The sequence below is a fragment of the Bos mutus genome, chromosome 22, assembly GCF_027580195.1.
Source record: "Bos mutus isolate GX-2022 chromosome 22, NWIPB_WYAK_1.1, whole genome shotgun sequence".
NCBI classification, from domain to species: domain Eukaryota; kingdom Metazoa; phylum Chordata; class Mammalia; order Artiodactyla; family Bovidae; genus Bos; species Bos mutus.
The window spans coordinates 19,772,528-19,783,943 of NC_091638.1; positions in this window are offsets into that span (position 1 = coordinate 19,772,528).

Here is an 11,416-nt window from a genome sequence, read left to right on the forward strand (position 1 = left end):
CTTATGAAGATAGAAACGGGAACTTCCAGTAGCTGTCTTTTCCATCACATGGATAAAGCTCATCTAAGAATAAAATCCACCCATAAAAAGAAGAACATCAAAGATACAGAGAAAAAAGGGGAATCTTGATGAGTCATCTGAGACTCTGGATCTGGCAATGCCTGAAGCTGTATTTGTCTTTGAACAGTCCATTTGTTCACCAGTATATTCCATCCCTCACTTAAGCTAGTGATTCACTCCAGTTGAGTCTCTCAAAATTGAGAACACTAATTTAGGTTGCCATTAATTAAAAATAAGCAGATAATTAATAAATTGCTGCTGATTCTTAGAATCCTGTGAGAATGAACTATAGAAAGTTTAAATCTCTACAATATGGAGTGTGTAGTGGTCTTAGAACCACCTCTTAAGATGAATCCAGGCCTTAAGCATATGATATAAAAGTCGATATGGCAGTGACTTCAAATGACCAGTTAAGTGTGAATTAAGATTAAAAGTTAAGAAGGCTTCAGTATAATGGGTGAGTTTTTAAATTATCTTAAAAGCACAATTTATGTTCATCTCATAATCAAATGAAAACAGAAAAACCATGATGCAAAGTCTATGGGATTCAACAAAAGCAGTAATAAGAGAGAAGTTTATAGCAATACCATCTATTGCAGAAACATGAAAAATCTTAAATGAACACCCTAACCTTACAATGAAAGGAACAAGAAAAAGAAGAATAAATCCCACAGTTAGTAGAAGGAAAGAAATACTAAAAAACAGAGAAGAAATAAAATAAATGAAATAAAGACTAAAAATAGAAAGATCAGTAGAACTAAGACCTGGTTCTCTGAAAATATAAAATCATTAAGAAAATGATTTAGCCAAAATCATTAAGAAAAAAAGAAAACAAAAGTAGACCAAAATAAATAACAAATGAAAGGGAAGTTACAACTAACACTACTAATACAAAGAATCATGAGATTACTACAAACAATTATACCCCAATACACTGGACACTCTAGAAGAAGTGGACAAATTTCTAGAAATGTTACAATCTCTTAAGACTGAACTAGGAATAGAAAATATGTACAGGCCAATCACCAGTAATGACACAAAATAAGTAATAAAACACTCCCAGCTAACATAAGTCTAGGACCAGAGAGTTTTCCAAGGTGAACTATTTTAAACATTTAAAGAAGACTTAATGCCCACCCTTCTCAAACTATTCCAAAAAACTGCAGAAGAAACACTCTGAAATAATTCTCTAAGGCTAGTTTCACACTGCTACCAGACCAGGCAAAGAAACCACAAAGAAAGAAAATTACAAGCCAATGACACCAATGAACACAGATGCAAAGTTCCTCAACAAAATATTAGCAAATCGAATTCAGAAATACATTAAAAGCATCAGAAACATTAATCAAATGAGATTTATCCTGAGGATACAAGGATGGTTAAGTATCAGTAAATCAATCAATGAGATATACCGAATCTGCCTGCAGTGTGGGAGACCTGGGTTCGATTCCTGAGTTGGGAAGTTCCCCTGGAGGACAGCATGGCAACCTACTCCAGTATTCTTGCCTGGAGAATCCCCATGGACAGAGGAGCCTGGTGGGCTTCAGTCCATGGGGTTGCAAAGAGTCAAATATGACTGAGTGACTAAGCATAGCACAGCACAGCACTGTGAGATAGATAAGTATTGTTTTTAAGTCACTAAATGTGTGGTGGTTTGTGACACAGCAACAGGAAATAAATATAAACAGCTAGTGTAAAGATCTTCAAACATTTGAGGGAAACATGAATGCATGGAGAGAAGTGAAAAATATATAGATAAATAGAATGTCTAGAGCTGAAAGATACATTATTTGTAATTCACTGCATGTGTATAACAGCAGTTATACACTGCAAAAGATAAGAAAGATGAACTTGAACACTGTTCAAGATAGACCACATATTGTTCTATAAACAAGTCTCAATACACTTAAAATGATTGAACTCATTCTCATAACAATGGCATTAATTAGAAAATCAGTATCAAAATGATATCTAGAAAATACTTTAATATTTGATATTTAAACAACACATTTAAAATGAAATTTAACTCACATTTTTTAAAATCCAGATAAATTAGAATATATTTTTAAATGATTGATGACAAAAAGCCTGTCAAAATCTGTTTACCATAGCTAAGGCAGGTCTTAGGGAGAGATTTATAGCTTAAAGCCTGATAGTAGAAAAGAAAACATATATTTAATTCAATCTTCTAAACTTCATTAGATAATAGAAAACTAAAATAAATTAGATATAATTAAAAAGAAAGAATAAAGAGTATAAATCAGAAACAGAAAAGAGCAAAAAGAGAGAAACCAGTAATACCAAAAGTCGCTCTTTGTAAAGACCAGTAAACTGAATATTTCTAAGCTGGATAGATTAAGAAAAAAGAAAGAAGAGAGAATCAACCAATGTAAATAGAAAAGGCATCACTCTAGATCTTAGACTCATGAAAAAAAAATGTAAGGAAATTTCATGAAAATTTTTATATCAAAAAATGATGTGAAATGGGGAATTGAAAGATGTAACTCACCAAGATTGACTCAAAAAGTAAGAAAAAAATCTAAAAGCTTTATGTTTGTTAAATTTCCTTTACAGTGGAAAACCTTCCCATGTCTGGGACTGGTGGTCTAAATGGGGATTAACTGGAAATGGGCATGATAGATGTTATTAGGGAAATAAAAATATTCTAAAACAGATATAGTAATATACTAATGTTTGTATAATTCAGTAGTTACTAGAAATGACTAAATTTTACCCTTGAAATCAGTAGATTTTATAAATAAAATGTATCTCAACAAAGCTGTTTGAATAAGATAAACAAAATAAAGTAACATATAAAAAACACTTCTTGCAAAAATTCTAGGTTCAGGTGGCTTCCCCTGATGAATTTGATCAGCAATTTAAGGACAAATGTCAATCTCACATAGACTTTCAAAAAATAGAGAAGGAGGAATTAGAAATGAAGAAAATTGCACAAAACATATATTTCATAAGGAACTTGTGCACAAGAAGATTGTATAATACACACAGATACAGAACATAGAAGTTCACTAAAGAAAATACGCAGAAGGCAGTAGGCACATAAAAGATGTTCAACTCCATTCGTTTTTAGGGATAAGCAAATTAAAGCCACAATGAGATCCCACTACCTATTAGAAAGGTTAAAATTAAAAAGACTGATCGTTTTGAGTATTGGAAAGGACAGAGCAGAACTAGCACTTTCACACACTGTCAGAATGCAAAATGGCACAGCAACTTCAGATAAGGTGTTCTCAGCCTCTTAAAAAGGCAAACACGGTCATCATTCAGCCCCACATTTCCACTTCTGCCCAAGGAAATGACAGTGTATGTCCACACTATTTCTGTATAAATGTTTATAGTCATGTTATTCAAAATAACTCTAAAATGAAAAAAAAAAAACAAATTTCCATCAAAACGTTAACTACAAGTGGTATGCCCATACAATGGAAGGCTACTCAACCATAAAAAGGAACAAACTAATATTTTTAACAGACATATCTCAAAAATGTTAAAGCAAGTAAAAGAAGAAAGACAAAAGGGAGTGTCTGCAATATGAAACATTTTATATGAAATTCTAGAAAAGTCAAAATTAATATGCAGTGATAGCGGATCGGCCTGGGTCTGAGAACACGGGGTGGACTGAGTCAACAGGAGTATAAAATACCTTTGCAGGGCGATGGAAGTGTTATACATCTTTATTTGTGGTGGTTTTTCATATAGAAAGTTTTATGCTTAGTTTGTATAATTATAAACTCACAAATCTATATATTTAATAAGTATATACTTTTGTTTATCTAAATTATACCTCAATAAAGTGTATATAAAAGGTTAAAATACCATTATCTAGGCAAATTTTTCAACTCATCCATTTTTGTCATCTATAAACTGAAGAATTGTGTTTTGGTTTTTTTTTGCTCTCTGACTTTTAACATTTCTCTTAGTATGAACTATGTGCCATGGTTTTTATAATTATTAATAAAATATAAACTTGCATGTTTCCTCATGAACTTTTATACTTATATTTACATTGCTTCTTGCAAAACATTTCCCTACAAATCTAACAATGATTAATATTATAACTAACACTTTAAAAAGGAATTCATTGCTTCTTGCAAAACATTTCCCTACAAATCTAACAGTGATTAATATTATAACTAACACTTTAAAAAGGAATTCATAAAAATTCATTAGAAATCTCTTTCAAATCTTATAACATCTTATTCAGGATGTTAAGACCATACCTGTCTCGCTCCTACTTCATGTCTGCTCTTAGAAATCTTTGAATATAAAATGCCATTTGATTCTCTTGCTTTGCATTCTTACTCTTTGGAAGATGGTATCCCATGATTTTATCCACAATAGTATTCTCTAAGTCAACTCTGCCACATCGTGTCAGACTTTTTCACATCTTTTCACACTCTTAGCTGTCGTAAAGGCAGCTGTTGGTTCCTTGTGATTTTTTGGCGACTCTTCCTTTCTTAGATTTGGTCAACCTTGTGTTCTTACTTATGGGTCAAAGTTTCAAGTCCATGGGATGGTAAAGTCTGCATTACCTAGTTAATCCAGTCAGGAAAGATATGTGGAGAGATAGCCAATCAAAAAAATTAATCTGGTAGAGTCAAGCATAGTCAACAATCTGGTTATTTATTTCCAGAGCAGCTCTGAATTGTATATGACTGCTAGAGTTGGGGCACTTTTCACTCAGTGGTAACTGAAAGGATTCTTTAGGGACTCTATGAAATCAAAAGATTAAATTAAGACAAAACAACTTTAGACAGCTGATGGAAATGTTCTACATCTTGATAGGGATAGTGGTTACATGGTTAAATATATCTGTCAAGAGTCATGAATTCACACACAAAATGTGTGCATGTTCTCCATGAAAAGGTTAATAACTGCTTTACAAAAGTAACTTTACAATGGAGAAACAGGTCAAACACTACCTCAGCCAGGTGATCAAGGTTAATATCAACACTGATAGGCCATATTAATAGTATATACCTTTGATGTTGTATGATAAATTTGGGACTTGACTTCTGTGATCTCTTCCCCCAAACCCATAACCCCATTCTAATTGTGAGGAAAATATCAGAGAAATCCCAATTGAGAGACATTCTAGAAAACACCTGGCCAGTCCTTCTCAAAGGAGTCCATGTCATCAAAAACAAGGAAAGCCTGAGAAACTGTCACAGTTATGAGAAACCTAAGGAGACATGATAAGTAAACACAATGAGATACCCAACTTGATACCCTGGGTGGGATCATGTAACAGAAAAAAATACACCCAGTAAAAACTAAAGAAACATGAATAAAGCATGAACTGTAGTTAATAATAATGGATTAATGTCATTTATTGTGACAAATTAATACGAAATGCTGATAATAAGGGACAATGAATGTGGGGATTTCATAACTCTCTTTACTATCTTTGCAACTTCTCTGTAAACCTGAAGCTCTTCTCTTAAAATAAAAAGTTATTAAAATCATTTTGAATGAAAGACAAGTATATAAAAATACATAGGAATTAAAACATATCCGTGAAGAAGGCAGTGTTGTTGTGATCATATAATTTATTGTCAAAATCTGAACATGTTTTGAAGTAGAAGAGGATGCTGTTAATAATTGTATCAGTACAAGAGGCATAAACTGAGATGTATGGTCCCCCTAAGTATACAAAGTTGTATTAAACATCCAAGTTCTCTTTTCACACTTCCTGCATTTCAATCCAATCTGCCACTTGCTAGTTGAGTAAATTATTTCACCTCACTGAGCATTATTTGCAATTTGAGAAAGAGAGTAATATTTACCTTATAAAATTTGGGAGAATTAAAAGAAATGATCAAATTAAAGAGCTTACTTAGCAAATGCCTGGCACATAATCAGTACTCAATAAATGGTAGATGACATTTGAGTATATTTGGACATCAGTGAATTTTGCTAAGGCATGCCTGCGTAATTATACCAAATCCTTTCTACTAATGTATCCTCTTTTTTTTTTTTTTCGTAACTGAATAGTGGTCACACAAATATTTACTCTGTAATAGTTAGCTCAGATGTGCTTTGACAACTTCAGGGTCCCACCCAGGACGTGTTAGGAGACTGAATGACATTCACAGTCATAATGATGAAGATTACCATCATCACTATCATCATTATCTTTTCCTTTAAGAAACTCTCACTTCTCCTTATCTTGGTGGGTCTGTCAGTATCATGGCTCCAGCACCCAGCTGCTCAAGCAGTACATGGACAAAGCTGAGGCACGTTTTCTAAGATACAGAGATTGCTCCAGAAATGGTCTAAGACCAAAGCAGAGTCAATCAATGTCATGTGGGGGAAGGAGGTAAATTTACCTTTGGAATCATGACTTCTAATGACATTAATGTAGATCTGCTAATGGTCTTTGCAACAACATGAAAAGACATTCCCTGAAGATAAAGCCAACTCAGAAGCAAACACAATTAAGAGATAAAGAGGAAGACAGAGTTCAGAGGCCATGGTTTGGACTCTTGAGTCCAGCTGTGCCTGAATGCCTCCCTCAGGCAATTTTTTCCTGCATAAGCTAATTTGATGGAGAAGACAATGGCACCCCACTCCAGTACTCTTGCCTGGACAATCCCATGGATGGAGGAGCCTGGTAGGCTACAGTCCATGGGGTCGCTAAGAGTCGGACATGATTGAAGCGACTTAGCAGCAGCAGCAAGTTAGTTTGAACTGTCTGTTCCGTCACTTAGAGTGAAGAAGCCATAAGTAATAGAGTGAATTTTCGCTTACATTCTACACTTGCCTACAATATAATAGCTTTCATACTGTTCACGGTTTTGGGAATTGTTTATCATTTTCCCCAGTAGAATGACATCTTAAATAAAGACTGAGGTTCAGAGACTTGGTGTTTAGCAGGTTAGAATCCTCCCTTCTTGGTTGATAATTTGCCAATGTTGGCTGAATAAATAAATTATATAGTTTTTACACAGTTGAGCTGAATTATTGGCCCTTCATCATTAGAATTTGCGAGCAGTAGGTGAAGAGAAGGACACAGCCTCTAGTTTGATTCTGGACATTTTCCTCCTCCATTATCATCTCTGTTTCAATTTGTTACGAGGTCATTTTTCACTGATGCCTTATTTGTCCTTGAGGAACAGGTCTTGCAAGATAGCACATACCTACTCTATTGGTTTATTATTCTTGCATTAAAGTTCAGGGGGCTTTCCTTGTTGTTCTGTATTAGTCTTTCATCTGTATAGCTGTCACTTTATTTCCCTGAGTTTATGATTCCTTGCCCAAATTTCCCCAGTGGGAATATTCTCCATACTTAGTAGATCTCTTTCAGTTGTAAGTGATGGAATCCTAACACAAACTAGATGAAGCAAAAACAATGTTGCTGGATGTTAACAGGAAACCTGAGGTTTAGATATGGCTGGATCCAGGTGTTTAAAGAAGTCTTGAGGCTCTTTATCTTTCAGGGTCTGTTTGCCTTTGTATCTTTCTCTTGGTGACTTAATTCTCTCCTGTTGTAGCCAGGCTCTTTGCATTGGAAGGCAAGAAAATCAGTGTCCCAGCTACTTTACTACATCATTACAGGCCAAAACCCTAAGGAAACAGATATCTCTGTGCCAATGACCAAAGAACAAGTATAAAAACTAAGAGAAATCTTGTTGGGCAGAACTTAGTCATGCTTTATACCAGGAAGTAAGCAGTCACTATTGTTGAGAGACTCTACAGAACTATGTGGGTCACAGAGGAACAATTCCACACTGGGATTAATAGTTGCTCACTAAATACAAAGTAAAAGAAAACAACCAAGAAATAATTCCCTTTTATAGTAACTAAGGGAAGCTGATTTACAGCTGTCCTTGGTGTTTGGTGGGGCTTCCCTGGTGGCTCAGATGTTGAAGAATCTGTCTGAAATGTGGAAGATCTGGTTCAATCCCTGGGTCAGGAAGATCCCCTAGAGAAGGAAATGGCAACACACTCCAGCATCCTTGCCTGGAGAATTCCATGGAAAGAGGGGTCTGGTGGTCTACAGTCCATAGAGTTGCAAAAAGTTGGATACAACTGAGCGACTAACACTTTGACACTTGGTTTTTGGTAGTAAAGGAGTAGGTTAAGAACAGAAGCTATATAGAATGCTATAGATCACTTCTCAAGATAACCCTTTCTTCATGACTTTTTCCATCTTCCATTCTAAGACACATCCAGGCATTGAAGTGGCAAGCTTAAAAACACCATTACCGGTGGCCCAGTGGTTAAGACTTCAAGCTCCCAATGCAGGAGGCCCAGGTCTGGTTTCCTGGTCAGGGAACTAGATCTCATATGCCACAACTAAGAGTTTGCATGCCTCAACTGAAAGATCCTACATGCTGCAACTAACACCCTGCACAGCCACATAAAATAAATAAATGTTGAAAAAAATCACCATCACCACGCTTTCCTTTAGAGTTTGACTGCCTTGTCCAGACATCAAAGAAAAACATGTAACTCTTCTGCTTATTACTTATAGGGTCACATAAATTAAAAAAAAAAGTTAACAAGAACTGTGTTCTATTAATTAGAATATTAAATATTTTTGACTCATCATACTCACTAACCATACAGTCAACTCTCATGTAGCCCACTTCATCTCCTTGCATTAAGGTTTGATTCCCACACCCACCTCACTTCTTAACAGCCATGATTGTTTCCCTTAGAATTTCTAAAATACCTCAATGTACTGCTTAAAATCTTGCAACAAATGTCTACACACAATAACTAACAGTAAGATTATCTGCAGCCTGGTGTCTCAGCTCTGATCCGGACTGTACACTATCTAGAGCAATGGTTCTCAACCAGGGGTAATATTGCTCCCTGGTGGAGATGTGGCATTGTCTAAGACGTTTCTGATTATCATGACAGAGTAAAAGACTGTCGTGTCTTCTTGAATCTGGAGGATTGAGGCCAAAGATGTTGCTAAACATTCTACAATACATAGAACAGCAAACAACAAAACAAATGTGTCAGTCCAAAATTTTAGTGCTGAGGTTGAGAAACCCTGATCTAGCTGAACAGATTTCAGAGAAAATTTTATTTCCTTACTTAAATTTTTTATCATGTCCAACATGCAGAATATAAACAGGTAAAGAAATACTTACTTGAGGGAAAAAATACAGTAGCAAGAGTAATTATTGATGATTGTAATTTTCTTTATAGCTCTTTTCTTTCATCCTTTCTATTTTTTCAAGCCATCATGTCTTATCATGGAATTTCAGTTGGGTTCTTAGATCTGTAATAGAACAGAAAAGTGAAATAAAAATCAGAAAGCATTAAAATACAAGAAACCATAATCCTGGTTCTTATTATATCTTTTAGTAGAGTCATGACTTGGGAGAATCATTTAATCCCTTAGAAACATTTTTTCTGACTTTTCAATATGAAATATTTATATTAAATTATTATTTTAAAATAAAATGTTCATCTACTAAAGACTAACACAATGTAAAAAGAAACCCAAAAAAAAAAAAAAAAAAAAAAAAAAAAAAAAGAAACCCAAAGAAACGCTATGAGGGGAGAAAACAGAGAAACCAGAAACTCTACTATTTTAGCTTACCTTCTTGCTCCACAATGATACTGAAAGTGGGATTCTTCTAGATTTATTTTACTAATTACAGAAATCAATGAATTATATTTTCCTTTCCAGATCCAGTGTTTAATTACTAAATAAATCAAGCTTTATCTGTCATATTAATATTTTATAATATTTTGTTCTCTATTAAGAATTAAAGTTTGACCTAATAAAATAACCAAATATATCCTCTTAGAAACCATCAGGTAGTGACATTTCTGAGATAAACAGAGAGGAATCTTGGCTGCTGCTACTGCTAAGTTGCTTCAGTCGTGTCCGACTCTGTGCGACCCCATAGACGGCAGCCCACCAGGCTCCCCCGTCCCTGGGATTCTCCAGGTAAGAACACTGGAGTGGGTTGCCATTTCCTTCTCCAATGCATGCATGCAATCCAAGTTGCTTCAGTCCTGGCCGACTCTGTGCAATCCTATGGGCAGTAGCCCACCAGGCTCCTCTGACCACGGGATTCTCTAGGCAAGAACACTGGAGTGGGTTGCCGTTTCCCTCTCCAGGGAATCTTGGAGTGTTATTCTAATACTGAAAATCTCAAGAAAAATGACCATCTAGTGCAGGTGACATTTTACATGAAGGTGCCATTTTGTTTCTGCCAAATTATGTGAAAAGGTGGCTTATTCAAGACTTGCCTAAAAGGGACAGTTCCAAAATGCCAAGCCATAGAGCAAACCATGTTCCAGAAACAGGGACGAGTGATGGAAGATTACTCCCTATAGCATTCGCTTGATATAAGAAAAAAAAAAATGTCTCACAGAAAAATACTTCTGAATTGAAAAGAAAATTTAAATTATGAAACAAAATTTTCTTTGTTAACCAGTGGATTCCCCTAAGTATGTTTATGCCAAAACTTTCAAATAAGATTTTAGAGTACCAGAAAATGAGCAGGAATATAGGACCAGTAGAAGTACCTACTATGAATTTGTTCATCTCTTCTAGTTTGTTCATAGTTGTTTCTTATATTCCTTTCCATTTGTGTGGCATCAGTTGTAATGTGCCCTCTTTCATTTATAATTTTATTTATTTGAATCCTCTTTTTTTCTTGATCAGTCTAGCTAAAGATCTGTGTACTTTTTATCTTTTCAAAAAATTCAGCTTTCTGAGATCTTGTGTATTTTCCTGTGAGCCTCTCATTAATTCATTTTTGCTCTGATCTTTATTTCTTTCCTCCCAGTAACTTTAGTTATAGTTTGTTCTTCTTTTTCTAGTTCCTTTAGGTATAAAATTCGTTGTTTACTTCAGATCTTTCTTTTTTCTTCATGTAGATGTTTATTACTAAAATCTTCCCTCTTAGAACTGCTTTAGATATATTCCATAAATGTTAGTATATTGTATTTTCATTTTTGTCTCAAGAAATGTTTTCATTTTGACCCACTGGTTGTTCATTAGCATGCTGTTTAATCTCCACATATTTGTTAAATTTTTTTCAGTTTTCTTCTTGGTAAACTAGGAAAAGCTACGGAACTGGGAAAATGTCTATTTTTATGCAATTGCGGGTCCAAAAAGGCATTTGATATGACTTCAATCTTTTTTTTTTTTTTTTTCAAAGAAGACAGTCAAACAGATACATGAAAAGGTCCTCAACATCTCTAATCACTGGAAAAAATGCAAAACCACAATGAGACACCATCTCCTACCTGTCAGAATGGCTACTATCAAAAAGGAACAAGTGTTGGCAAGCATGTAGACAAAAGGAACTCTCCTGCACCATTGGTGGGAATGTAAATTGGTGCAGACACTATTGAAAAT